The 12,689-nt window shown below is 38.2% G+C and overlaps 1 pseudogene; it reads right to left on the minus strand.

Moving 5' to 3' along the window:
- Positions 1–2,728: 2,728 nt before the first annotated feature.
- Positions 2,729–5,960, minus strand: LOC143396709 (histone deacetylase complex subunit SAP130 pseudogene; annotated as a pseudogene).
- Between the last annotated feature and the right edge of the window lie 6,729 nt (positions 5,961–12,689).

Raw genomic sequence — 12,689 nt, forward strand, 5'->3', positions numbered from 1 at the left:
GTAGGTCACCAACATCTTAGACCATCTTTTGCCCAGAGATCTACAAATTATAAACTTTGGACAATCCTGAAACATTTCCTAACTGCTAGTAAATTTAAAGACAAAGTATACTTAGAGAAAATACAACTGTTATGCAAGTAACATGCTATGAAAATAAAATGTTGACTTCTAAAACCCATATGATCTTTAATGTTAATTTATTAACCATTCCATCAATATATATCAGTCAAGGGGAAGTAATAAAATACATTTTTTCTCTTCTGAGATTAAAAAAATGGCATTAATTTTTCCCAAGAAACATTGAATGTTCACACTGGCTTCAGCTAGACACATGAAACCTGGAAATATTTCTCTAAAAATGTGATATTGCATTGATGTTTGGGTGAAAAGTAGGAATTACTTCTTGAAGCATGAAAATGTTGGGAAACTTCACCCAGTCAGCATTTATAAATGATTTGGAGTTCCATTAAGTTTTGTGTTTTATTGAAACATATTATGGTGAGACTTGAATTCACAAAGTAAAGTAGGGAGTTGGAAGTGTAGTGTACTAAGAAAGACAGGCACCTTTAGGGGAAAATTCCTATATTTAATCACCTTCAAAGTGTCCTTCCCTTTAGTTTCAGCCAAAACTATTTGGAGAAACTTATGAAGAACCAGCCAAGATAACTAAGGTCACAGAGCCACTCCCAGTTTTTTCTGTTAGGCACATAGAGTAAACTTAGCTCACTATAATATCAAATTGAGCATGTCCAAGAAGCATTTGTGTCCATGATATTTATGACCTGGAACTGGCCATACCTAGAAGCATTTTTGTCCACCATATTAACCCTTTTATTGTGCTCTACAAACTTGAGCTGCATGAACTAAAGTCTATGAACTAAATACACACAAAAATGTGTCCACTATTTTTTCTTCCTGCATTATGATCCTCTACTGAACATGCTCAGAAATGTGCTGCCCCTGAAGATGATCCTATAAGACAATGTATATGCTACTTGGAAAAAAACTTTATGCTTCCCTTCTTTGGTGAGAACATCACTTTGGAGATAATTTCAGGGCTCTCCTTACTCACTACAGTTAATAAACCTTTCTCCATTAATTTATCTTCTGGTTGTACTCATTGGCTTTGCATTCATCCAAAAGAGAACCCAGTGCATTCAGTTACAGAAGGGGAGAAATTAAGGACATAATTTTTCCTTTGCACATTACTTGACGATCCTTCTATTGTGGCCTTATATTATTTTCTACTTTTCTATGGTCATGTATTCACATTCATTTGTCTTGAGTCTTCCTCTGCCCAAGTCATGTATATTCGCTTCTCTATGATAGATGTTTCCTTCCCACGTCTCTGCAATCTTACCGGCTTATCAGTATTTTTCACTTGTCCCAGCCTCTGCCTACAGTCCAGTCTCTTAAATCATATTTTGCCGAAGTCTCTGGCTGGGCACAAATCACGAGTCTCCACACAGCTTGTAGATTCAAACAGCAATTCTTTATTCCCGAATTCACACCGGCCGTCTACAAACACGTTCTGGGGAAATCCACGTTCTCTACCCAAATCCACTACTCCTGGGCTTCTGTCTCCCAAATATACTGTCTGACCCTAAGAACTCAAGAGGAACTCAGCAGCAGGATACGCCCTATTCTAAAGGGGGAACACCCTAATCTCCTATTATGCTAAACCGCCCTATTCTAAAGGGGGAACACCCTAATCTCCTATTATGCTAAACCAGGAACACCCTAAACACGGATCTGCCCTGGTCCTTTAGCAAGGTCACCTTACATGCAATGTCCTGCAAAATGTCCTATTTCCATGAGTCCTTCCACTAAAGAAACATGGGGGTACGCTGGCAAGGAAATTGTCATACCTACTTGGCTGATGGCTCCCAGCAATATTTCTTTACAAAAATTTTCTTATGAATAACCAAGAGATATCCAAATTCCAGATATCATTTGACTTTTTTTTTTTGTACAAAAAACCTCTTTGAGTCCTTTATTAAGGTTTGGAGATGTGTGGTACATACAATTAACAGCATCACACCAGCTACGGAAATACAGGTAACCAAGAATATACTTCAGAACAGGATCTCAGGGCAACTTATGGTGTCATCTGCTCTGAACCTCCACAAAAACCCAATTTGGACACACAGGACAGACAATATAACAACTTCACTTGGAAATGGTTCTTTAAAAAGAAACAAGAACTGGTACTTTGAACCCTTTAAATGTGAGATGTGGCAGCTCTCTTGGTGCTGTGGCACTACTGAAAAAGGCCAACTTGGGCATCTGAAGGTCAGATAGAAGAACTGACTGGGGTGAGAAGAGGCTTTATTTTCAGTGTAGAGAGAGAACAGATGGTCCTAGTGGATACTTTCAGTCCAGGCTCAGTATGGGTCCTGCAGGAATCCACCAGATAAATACAGTCCATAAACTGTAGGCTGAAAAACGCCTGTCAGCCATCTGTGTCACTGTGCATCAGGAGTCACTTATGACACAGAGCAGGTTTAACAGGGATGTGCCTGAAAGAAAGAATGGGGCTCACTGTGTCAGGTCAACTCTGATCCTTTTGTGCCACTGGATGCCATGGGTCCCTCTGCTTTCATGTGTGAATTAAGGAACACTTCCTTTATTTCAATGTTACATTTTGAAAATAGTCAAGCCCTTCCCCTGCACCCCCACCATCATCATTCTTCATAAATTCTGTTTCCAAACTCTGATTCTTCTGGGTCTAGACTTTTTCCTTTTGCTTCAATTTTGACACTTTCTTGACAGTCCTGTTCTTGTTTAGAAGCTTCAGAACACGATCTTTATGATCTAAAACCTTAAGCATGGGGTCTCTGGCCTCACTGATTTGATCCATCACAAGTTTACACCTCTGCATGTTTCCCTGAATTAGTTCGTTTATTTGATGTAGATCATCATCAGTTGCTGCTTTTTTCTTTGGGATAATCCCTTCCTGTAGTTTGGTAAGTCTTTCATAAACATCATGTTCTAGATTTGTCAGCTGTAATAATTGGGCAGCACAGAGATGGACTTTCCAGCCTTGGACACGACAGGATACTCCTTTCTGATTAGCTATTTCTTGCAGCATAGCTTTCTTCTCCTCTTTGACTCGGACATCGCTGTACCTCTGAAAATGGTGGTAAGCAGCTTTCCATGGGTTTCGATAGTGACAAAGCAAAGTGATGGGAGGTCTTGGACGCACTGGGACATACCTCACACCTCCTCATCAGAAACTGGCCTCATGATGTCCGTTGGTTCTACTTCTTCTTTCACTTTGATCTCAGGTACAGGAGGGCCCAAAACAGAGGAAAGACTGCCACCCACAGTGGCTGTTGGTGGTGGTGCAGCTGCAATGGTAGTGATGGGTGGGGTGATGGGGACTGCTCCAGGAATGGTTGAAAGGGCGACAACTGGCTATGATGGGGGACTGGCTGCTGCAATCATGGTTGGAATGGTTGGTGGAGGCTGCTGGGCAGTGGGAGGGACTGCGATGGTAGGCTGATCATTATTTTGATTGGATACCATCTCCATGGACACAGTGACTGGAGTGGCCATAGACACGTGGATTTCAGATTTAGGTTTCACACCTGCAGGCCTGGGTGACCCAGATGTACTCCGCATGGAGCTCTCTACTCGAGGACTAGCCATTTCAGGAGGCTGAGGAGGAATGAGGGTTTTCCGAACTGCCATTCCATCTGTGGCATGTTTTTTCTGGAGGATGCTTGGCTGAGGGGAGGAGCCCTGGGCTGGAGCATTGGTGCTAGCACCCTGGCTGTGGGTCTGCACCACTGTTGTTGCTGCTGGAGCAGCACTGAATGGACTGCTAATAGGATTGGCTACAATTGTGGCTCCATCTGCCAATACCACTGCTGAAGTTTTCCCTTCAGGCTGTGGCTGCTGAGTATCCACTGGTGCAAGCTGAAGCCCTTGAGTGTTGATTGGGGTTGCTGAGTGGATTCCCTGGGTGCCAATTGGTGCTGGCTGTATCCCTGGTGTCCCAATGGGGGCTGGCTGGATACCCTGTGTACTGATGGGTGCTGGCTGGATCCCTTGGAGATGTCGAGCATGTGATGCATCCACTGTCATCAACTGCATGGGGTTTAAGTGGACAGTAGATGCTACACCAACTCCAGTCTGAGCTGTGATGGCAGAGTTTGGAGCCTGAGCTGAAACTGGGTACTGTCGGATAGTGGACACAGAACTGGTGATTGGTGTGTAGGTATGTGCAGCCAGTGGGTATGCAGAGGGTGGATAAGTTGGCAAAAAGTACTGGAACTGAACAGGAATTGATGGTCTGTTGTCACTTCAGGTTTCCATAGCCACTGGATTTGGAGAGGCCCGATGTCCTGAAATGGGTATCAGGCTACTCCTTTCTGCAGGGTAATCAGGCTGGATCCGAGGAGAAGTGTGTGTGATCTGCTGAGGTACCACCTTAGCGACTGGGATGTTTGAGGTGGTCACAGCAGTAGCCTGGGATGAATGGGAGGGCATTGTCATGGTAACAATTGTACTCGGGAGCTTGTGTGTGTGACACAGATCCGGCCGTGGTTGCTGAAGGAAGGGTGTTGGTTGCCAAAATAGGTGCTATTGTTGCTGCGGCCACCGGTGTGCCAGTACTGAAGATGGTTTTCTGAGCCATCGTATGAAGCTGCTGTTTTGGTGTCCCTAATGCAGGGTGAGATGGTAGTGTGATTCTTGTTGTCACATCCCGTGACTGAGCAGGACGCTGAATACTAATTGCTGCAGATGGTGGATGCTGGATAGACAAAGTGGGCCGACTCAGTGCTGAATCCGTTGCATGTGCTGCTGTTGTAGTGATGACAGGAGACTGGGCTCTGGTGGCTGAAACAGTTGCAACCACAGCGGGAAGGATTGTATTGGAGGTGGTAACAGGTGGAAGAGACTGGATTGGTTGGTGAATGATGTGCTGTACTGCTGGCTGGGCTGCAGCAGCATTTGGCAACTGTGAAGTCAGCCTCAGGACTGTGGTTACTTTAGAAATGGACATTACAGCTGCAGCAGCTGCACCTCGAGGTAAATTAGAAGCGCCAATGTGAAGAGGGGGGCCAGGAGCATTGCTGCAGATAATGGACATCTGTACATTTGTGGTCATAATGTGATGCAGATTACTGGGATGTCCCTGTTGTCCACTGATTGTTGCCACAGGAATGGCTGAAGCTTGAGGGATGCTACTCTCCATGGTAACGGTAACCTGCCCTGGAACCTTGGGGGGAAGTGACAAGGTAGAAGGTGGAGCAGGAGCAATGGGACGGCCAGGCATGGTGGGCTTCATAAGTCCCTCCGAAAAAGGGAGTGGCACTGCTGGCGTCAGGTGTGCTGGCGGGGCTGTCACTACAACAGGTGTGGCTGATGTGACAGCATGGTGTGTAGACAACATCTGCACCTGTGGATACGACCTTACCACAACAGGCTCTTGCTTCTCTTCCCGGGACTGGAGGGAGCTGCTGGAACCCATGTGTTCCCTGGCACTGACTTCAGCATCTCGATCTGATTCATCGTTGACTGTAGCCGCTGGGTTTATCAATCCTGCAGAACCACTGTTTGCAATCTGTGAAGGTGCCTGGCTCTGTTAAGGTCTGTAAACAAGTCAGATTGGCACCTGTTATTTTGCCAGAGAAATGTTAAAGTCTGTAAACAAGTCTGGATGGCGCCTGGCCAAATGCCAGAGGGAGTGGTTTGTGAAGTAACAAAAGCGAGCCATTAAGTGTGGAGATTCCTTATTGGTTGACTGCTGTATCTATTTTATGCTAATTAGATAAGCTGTGTAAAATGTATAAATATCGCTCGGATCCTATAATAAACGGCTCCTATTCCTGCTGCATCAACGTACACAAGTTATTCGTCACCCCCCGGTTATTTTGCCCAGCCAGCCAGGCTGCGGCATGGCTCAGCCCAGTGGAGGAGGTTCCTAACCGAGGAAACTGTTGAGAACTCATTTCCACCTGAGTGCTGCGAAGAGTGGCCCCCGCGTCGCCTCGAGCTCGCTCCCGTGCGCTCTCCGACTGTGGAGCCGATGTCCTTGGGCTCTGGACCCGCAGCCGCCGCCGGGGCGCTAGCTCTGTCCCCCACCCCCATCATTTGACTTTTATCAGATTAATAATTAGTGATAGGCTATTGTTCTAATGGTGAGGAAATTTATTAACTGCTACTAACTACTCAATCATTTAAAGTAAGAACCTCATTCAAATATTTTGTAAAAAATATTTACTGTCTTAATTTTACCTTCACTATCTCATAAATTATGTAATTATGAAGCCTTATAAGTTTTACTTCCAAATATTCTTACAACGATTTTTCCTATCATCTATCTTTTACCTATGTGGGACTCAATTAGACTGAACAGAATTGAAAACTAGCATCAATAATGATTAAAAAGCATTGAAAGAAACAGAATTTATACAACCTCCACACACTTAAGTGTAATTGGTCTTATAAGTAGTACAATTCTGTTGAAATCTGGGACAATAATAATATACAAGAAATGAACAGATTATTTTAAGAGATAACCTATTCCATGTTAGTATCCTGAAAGAACTAAGGAAGGTGATAAAAAGAGAGTGTGTGAGAAATTATTATAATGGTTTTGAGATGGGTGATCTTCTAAACCTAAACTCAAGGATTAAGATGTATCTTTTATCAAATAATTTATAGCACTATACCTTTTCTTTTTTCTCTAACACAGCATTTTCCTTGCCGGACATCAGATGTTCTGTTACATTTCAGTTCTCTGAGCTGTAAATGCTGTTCTCTCAATATGTCAGCATTCTGGTCTGTATTGGGCATTTGCTTCTGTTGAGATGTGGAAATTTTCAGTCCTGTACTAATGCCCTCTTGTTTATTTATTATGCATTCATTTTGCTTATTCTTGGGTATCTTCGCTTTGAAAAGGCTCAAACAGCTTCAGCTGTTTGCCTCTTTTGTTTTTTAATGTCTGCAACAGAACGTTAAAAAGAGTTAAGTATTCATTGTACACTAAGCCAGTGAACAATACTTAGTTTTGAGGCATAAGTGTTTAAGTATGGTGTTAAAGGGATGAAATAAGGAAAAATGCTAATCTAAATCTTTCTCTGAACTTCCTCTATCTTCCTTAGTCAAAAGAATTATATTATTCTCCATTAGTAAAGCTCTAAGATTTCTTTTCCTCTTTGAATTAGTTACAAGGTGTGAAGAAGCATCCAGGTTTTTTTCCTCCCTAATAATGTATACAGAATTAATAAAGATGATGATACATAGGAATAGGAAAATATATTATTTTAATGAAAAATACTATTAAATAATTCACTTTATTTAAAATCAAGTAGGTAGGAAGGTTATCCTGAAATAATGTATTATTCAGAGGAGTCTACTATTAAAAGAATGACAACTCAGAAACTTGGGAAATTCTGTTTGTAATTCTGTTTGTAACAACTTTTCTGCTGAAACAGGCCATATCTATTTGCACACACTCACACACACACACACACCCCAGAGGCACACACATAGACTATTGAAATTAATAGTATCATTAATGCCTTTAATTTTCCCAAGAAACATGGGAAAAATTCACCCAATAAAAAACATGGAAAAATAATGCAAGTAATAGGCCCCATACCTATGGGGTAAAGTATAAATACATCACTTTTGATGTTAATGGAAAGAACTGCCTCACAGATAACCAACAACAACAAAAAAAAAAAAAAGAAGAAGAAGAAGAAAGAAAGAAAGAAAGAGGAATTCACAAAATCCAATACAAAATGGAAATGTTCCTTTAGAAATACATAAATGCAAATTAAAATAATAGAACAATATTCACCTATAAAACATTATTTTAACAATGAACAATTTTTTTGAATTAACAAATGATTGTGTCTAGAAAATTATTTATCACTATAATTAAAACAAAATATTCTGACTTTTCACTTTCCACTTTAAATAATTTTCTGACACAAATAGTAAACACATGTTTGAAGTTGTGTACACATGGTTTTGGTCACTATTACTTTTTTCTAATTAATACATTGGAAAACAAAAAATGTATAAAGATTATCAACAAAAATGATGATCTATAAGAGAGTCATGAATAAGTTATGGTTTATCTATATCTTAGAAGAAAATCAATTACTTAACATAGCATATGTCCTTAAAATGCAAAGCAGAACAAGATTTGTAATACACTGTGTTTATTGGGTGATATGTAGGTTGAGTTTTCAAAGTTTTGCATTACTTTTTATTTCATTAAAAGTTCAGATTCGGGGCTGGAGATGTGGCTCCAGCGGTAGCACTCTCGCCTGGCATGCGTGCCGCCCGGGTTCAATCCTCAGCACCACATACAAACAAAGATGTTGTGTCCGCCGAAAAATAAAAAATTTTTTAAAAAAAGTTCATATTCATGTTAAAAGCTATTTAAAGGTAAAATTTTGAAAATTTTAAAATATTGAACAAGCAAACAACTTTATATAAAACACTTTTCCACACTCATGGTTATTTTTTTTCCCTAAAATAAAAACCAAACTGAAATTTATAAAGAAAAAAACTAAGGATTTTTCTACATTTTTGTCAAATTGCTTTCTTCAAAGAGGTTTAGGGAGATTTCACCAACAAATATGGTAGCTATTTTAAGGGCAGGAAAGAAAAGAATGTTTCAGTTTAAGTATTTGAGATAGTTAAATAAATTTTGTGTGGGGAGAAATGAAAAATCCATTATTGTAAGAATAGATTAAAAAGTAAGCATAGTGATAGAATCAGATGAAAAATTTGTTCAAAACATAGACTTACATCATTAATTTCACATTGTGTACTTGAACAAACTTTGGAGAAAGCAAAATTTTTAAATGCAAACCAAGACACAATAAAAAGATGGAAAGATAGTACAAGTAATAGGCCACATGCCTGTGAGGAAAAGAGTTAAGGCAAAGTATAAATACAATACATCACTTTTATTGGTAATGGAAAGAAGTACCTCACACATAAGTATTGGAAAAGACATATTTCACAGCTGATGAAAGAAATCCAAACAAAAATATCAATGATATGACATTTATCCATAAAATCAGTAAATATTTTAAACCAAATACAATTGTGTAAGTTGTACAATGTGCAGGAAAAGAAACCAGCCATCATTTGCACATGGGTCTGTATAATATACAAATCATATTATTCGCCATTCTGGAAAGAAACTTGTAAGCTTCAAAGTCTAATAATATGTGCATCTGTTGATCAAACACTTCAAAATAGTGAGAAAATGATGGGTTATTCAAAATTTTAATTTGAGAAAAGAGGCTAGATACATGGTTAAAGACTAAAAAAAAAAAAAAAAAAAATCCAGGACAAATGAAACAAAGAAAAGCATAGCTTGATTCAGACCTTACACTATTGTTTGCCAGTGAAAAACTACTATATTTTTACAGAAACTATTTTCTCTCCAATCTATCATTTAACACATTCTGTATTGTAATCTGAATTATTATTGAAGAATGACAGATATCCATAATTTAAAAGAAGCAAATAAGTGAAAGCACTTATACTCACCTATTGCAGAATCAATCTGAGTGCTTTGTAAGAGAATCTTATGTAAGAAGCAATGTAAAATAGTCACGCTGAATTTGTAAAATTCTATGACTAATAATCTGATGTAAAAATATCCAGGCAAGACCTTAGATTTAAAAAAAATAAAACTAAAAATGACAGAGTAATTGTGAATCATGGTCTGTGAGAAAAAACAAAGGAAGTTCTTATAGCTTCAGATTTGTAGGTCACCTCCCCCACAATGCACACGTTAGGGAACGAAAATTTGACTGCAATAGGTTGCCAACTTTGATACTTTGCAAAATATTTCAAAAATCATATATCTTCCCTATTAACAAAAATGAGTGAGAAAATGTAAAAATTCATGGCTGTTAAATAAGAAACACCCTTTTTAAGTCTGAGGTCTTAGTAAGAAAATTCAACCAATCTGCATGCTGTATTATGGGTGACATAACAAGAATCCCACAGAATATGCACAGTAGTGTGTAGATTTGTCCAAGTAGAAGTGATTTTTTACCATTTCACTGAACTTATGATTAATAATTCTCAGTGAAAGCTTACCAGAATCCATTCCATAAAGTTTGCATTTTCTATATTAGAGCATAAAGTAGTATAGTACATCTGGTATAAAATAATCAATAATTATATCATTTAAAATTTAAAAATTTGAAGGAAAATAATTTAAATAAAAAGTTCAAATTATCAAAATTAAAAGGCTGTAGTCACATAATTATCTCACATTGCTGTTTATCAAAAATGTATAATAGTTTTTTATTTCTTTTATTTTTTTAATTATACATGACAGTAGGCTCCTTTTTGATGTAATTATAAAAGCATGGAATATATCTTGTTCTAACTCAGTCACCAGTTCCTCTTCTTCCCTTCCTCTCTCCCTCTCCTACTCCTTCCCCTCTATTGATCTTTCTACCATTTACACATAGCATATCATACTTTTATAGAAACTATTTTCTCCCCCAGATGTAATTTAATAAATTCAGTGGTTACAAGCTTGTGAATATGAAAAAAAAAAAAAAAACCTCTCTTACTCTACATTTCCAATTTGGTTTTCCTTGTATCAAATGACTCAGAACCATGGTACTCATATAAATCTCCCTAAACCTCTACCCTTATTTATGAGCCCCATAAAAGTTTAATTTTTTCTTTTTCATGTTACCTGTATCCCCCAAGAATTCTCTCATTTCATCCATTATGACTCACAACCTCTTATTCTTCAGTGCCCCTGTGCACGATCCTTCTTGACCTGGCCCTGAGTCTCTTTGCCCTCCTACCTTCAAATATCTTCTCTTCCATGCCACCCAGTCAACTAATCCTGTGGGAGGGATTTTATCTTAATCTTTGAATCTTTCATCTCTATTAAAATCTTCATAGTATTGATATTTCAGATATTATAGTATAATGTAGTATAACATGATTATTATGCCTTAGCTCTTGTCATAACTTTTTAAATGTTAAAACCTCAAAATGACCTCTTAAAAGTGTCCCACCTGTAAACACATCACCTCTTTAGTGTATTAATTCATTTTATTCCAACAGAAAAGTGCTATGATTTTAGTAGCTTCTCAGGCTTCTCTCCAAATCTACTGTTTTAATCAACCAGTCTGTACCTTTCTTCACAGACTGAAGCATGTCCAAGTTGAGTCTATGGTGTTATTTCAAAACACTTCTACGGATACATGAAACTCCCCTGAACTTCTCTTGGTCCCACTTGTTCAGCAAAATTATATTCCTATATGAAGTCATCTTTTCTGTCAGTGCCTGAGGAGTCAAGTGCTTGCAGAATAAGTCAGATTTACTGGGACATAAATTCACTGTCAACAACACAAAATTGTGTTGACACTGAAAGGAATCCTGTTACATTTCTCTGGTCATCACTCTTCCACATTCTCTGAAATTAATTTTATTGCATTCTTCACTCCTATCAAATCTATGAGGGTTCCACATCCCCCCTTATTCTCAAAAGATGATCTATAACACAAAGAATTAAGAGTCACCAGGTTATTAGACTAAAACTGTCATAGCTACTTCCTTACATGTACGTTATTCCTAAATCCATTCTGTCCTGTTAGAAAGCTGCTTTCTTCTTACTGTTTGATAAAGTTCATTTCATCTCTGATTCATTTTGTCCTGCCACCCAAGAATCATGTACTACTGGTCACATTTGTTCCCTTTGAATATTTTTTCATAATAGTATTATCCCCATTAACTAAAAATTGCATGGGATTTCTAACCTCATCTGATCTCAAATTTCAATATACCTACTATCCTCATTCTCTAATACTCTGATACAGAGAAAATTTCCCAAAATGTCACCTGCATTTGAGCTTACACTCACTTTTCATTCATTCCATTGTAATCTGGCTCCTCTCCCTATAACTCTGAGGCACCTGTACTGTTTTTTGGTCCACTTAATGGACCCTCAAACTTCTCTTTTATCTGAGCTCTCAATAGTATTCAATGTTATTCATCACTCCCTTCTTAAGAATCTTCTTTATTCTATACTTGTTTAGTATCTTCCTTAATTCTCAATGCTTCCATTAACCCATGTGAGCAGATGTTTATAAATATATGTATGCTAAAAATATTTCTCCTTTAGTTTTCAGCTCATACAGTTCCCTGTCAGTTAACATCTCTTAATGACACAAATATGCACTATTTAAGCTCAATAATTCTGGAATAAAACAGAGTGTTAGAGTGTAGCTTATCTGTAGAGCTTGTATAGCATATTAAGGTCCTAGGTTCAATTTCCAGGATTGGAAAAAGAAACAAGGAGGGGGAGTGAGAGAAAGACTCTTTTCAATATGATATATTTTGTCTTCATTATCTGATGTTCTGGCTTCTACTTGCTCCACTCTGTTAGTGATACTCTCATTTGAGTTTTTAATTTGGTTTATAGTTTCCTTCATTTTTAGAATTATTGTTTGATTTTTTTTTAATAATCTCTATCTCCTGATAAAGATGCTTAACTTCTTCTTTTATCTATTTATGTAATTCATTTTCAATGAGTTCTTTCATTGTTTGAATTTGCTGTCTCGTATCCTCTTTGAGGTTCCATTCCATCTATCTAAGGTATTCCTTGAGTTCTTTATATGACCATTTTTCTGATGCCTCTAGGTCCTCCTGACTATTTAGGCTGTCCTGCA

Source organism: Callospermophilus lateralis, chromosome 4 (assembly GCF_048772815.1).
Source record: "Callospermophilus lateralis isolate mCalLat2 chromosome 4, mCalLat2.hap1, whole genome shotgun sequence".
Classification (NCBI taxonomy): Eukaryota; Metazoa; Chordata; class Mammalia; order Rodentia; family Sciuridae; genus Callospermophilus; species Callospermophilus lateralis.